Raw genomic sequence first — 2,092 nt, 5'->3', positions numbered from 1 at the left:
TGCCGTGCTACAGGCTGTGATTGTAAAATAAGATGACCTGATTGGATGGTAATTTTAGAGCACAATGGGATTTGCTGGCGAAGTGTCAGTAAATAATAATAATAAATAAATAATTGAGGATGTCAGGAAGGTGCTGCAAAGATCTCATCCCCCCTCTACTGGTTCTGCCCTAACATAATCCTTATAAGATCTAAGCATCACATTATATAACGGATGCCATAAACCCGCTAACAGCACAAATTATGTATAACTAGCTGACGTACTTATTATGTTCTCAATGAGTTGGATGTAATTATCAGCATTTTACACATAATTAGCAGCTCTTCCAACACACCCATGGGGTGGCTGCCCAGTGTCGTTTTTGTTTTTGGGGTATCGCCATTAGCCCTAATCCCCATCTTTCTGCCGGGCCGAGTGCTGTTCATGTCGGCCGAGTGCTGTTCCTACCGGCACCAGTGATGTTCCTATCGCCATGGAGGTCTTCGATCTTGATAATTGGAGGAACGATTTTTGCAACAAGCTTTAGCCTTTATCTCGCAAAAAAGCCTGGAGAGTACAGGGAGTACAGGAGCGATGCGTCTCATAACAAAATAATCATCCTCATGCCTCGGCGCTCTGGTCTTGCGTTTAAGTTCTGGAGGATGAGAGACTTTCGGTAGCACTTTAGTCCCCTCAGGGATCTTATGGGGGACACAGACACGGTTCCTCTCCACCCGTGTCTTGATGAACTTGGCCTTGCTCCCATAGGTCATTGTGCTGCGGGCGTCTTCATAGGCACTATCCGCGGGGCTGATGTGTGTGATCATGACCATTCGGCCTTTCCCGCTTAGTGCTCCCTTTAGCAGCCAGGTCAGCTTGCTGTCCCGATAGTTTCTATGGCTGCCTGGTTTGTCACGCAGCGCCATGATGCAGGTTCTCAGAGCGAGAAGGGAGCGGTTGATGTAGCCTCCCTCTTTCATGCTCTGGCCACTGTTTGCAGTCTGGCTTGCCCGCTCTGATCCTGCCAGGTCTACCATGTACAGCCTGGCTGTGCTCACACCATCGCTGTCCTCCTGCTGTATGGTGACCTGCATTACTGCATGGGAGCGGGATGAGGTCTTATTAGCGGCGGTGGGAGCTTCAGAGCGCCGCTTATTCCCCTTCTCCAGCAGGGCCATGGCTTCCTCAGGATTGCTAAGGGTGAACTGGGCAATCCCTTCTATTTTGGTGTTGCCATTGGGATCCTCTCTGAGGACCAAAGACCCAGAGGAAGGTCTTAGAAGGTCCCGGACTTTTTCATTGTAGATCTCAGCATATGACAATGATACAGAGAAGTTTTTTCTATTTCCAGTCTCCTCAATGGCATTAAACAGGTCCTTCAGGGTGCGATACATTACTCCGGGCTCACGGGCCTTGCCCATCATAGTAAAGGTCTTCCCGGTGCCTGTTGGGCCGTAGGCAAATATGGCAGCATTGTACCCAGATAGGAGGTCACCCACTAAGGGCCTCACTGTGGAATTATACACAGTCTCCTGGGTCGCTGCCTGGTCAAACACTTGGTTGAATTTGAATGTCGTCTCTCTTGTCCTGGTCGAGCGCAGGACGTTGTTAGGATCCTCACCAGGGTCCTGCAGTAGCACTGTCTGCGGTCCCAGCTGGTGGGCAATGCATTGTGCGCGGTTCTTAGTCTCCGTTCTATTAAATGGACGGATGCGCAAAGCGACAGCCACTTGATGATCTTTAGCTTTGTCACTTTTAGTCTCCATCTTATTCAATCGTCAGTCTTCAGAAAAGAATGAGAAATTATATGTGTTGGCTCTAGTCCAGCAATATCAGTTATGAGCCAGGAAGCAGCAAGCGGATGGTTTTATACATCCTCACAGCCCATTGTGACATCACAATCTGCCCTCACAGCCCATAGTGACATCACAATCTGCCCTATGGCAGAGGGGCCCTGCTGTGTATCTTATCCAGGGCATGCTGGTACATAGGATTCTAACAAAGTCGTATTCCCGTACCTCATCCTGGAGGCATATTAATTACACGGGTTCTGTGGCTGGCTCACTTCAAGACTCAATTTCTACTGTTTTTTTTTTTAAACAGCCATCAGACT

At 48.7% G+C, this 2,092-nt stretch overlaps 1 pseudogene; it reads right to left on the bottom strand.

Annotated features, from left to right (window-relative positions):
• Positions 1-435: 435 nt before the first annotated feature.
• LOC146049883 (kinesin-like protein KIF19 pseudogene) lies at positions 436-1,841 on the bottom strand (annotated as a pseudogene).
• Positions 1,842-2,092: the final 251 nt, after the last annotated feature.

The sequence above is a fragment of the Crinia signifera genome, chromosome 12 (genome assembly GCF_055691185.1).
Source record: "Crinia signifera chromosome 12, ASM5569118v1, whole genome shotgun sequence".
Classification (NCBI taxonomy): Eukaryota; Metazoa; Chordata; class Amphibia; order Anura; family Myobatrachidae; genus Crinia; species Crinia signifera.
The sequence above is the reverse complement of the archived record's forward strand: the minus strand, read 5'-3'. Positions and strand labels throughout refer to the sequence as shown.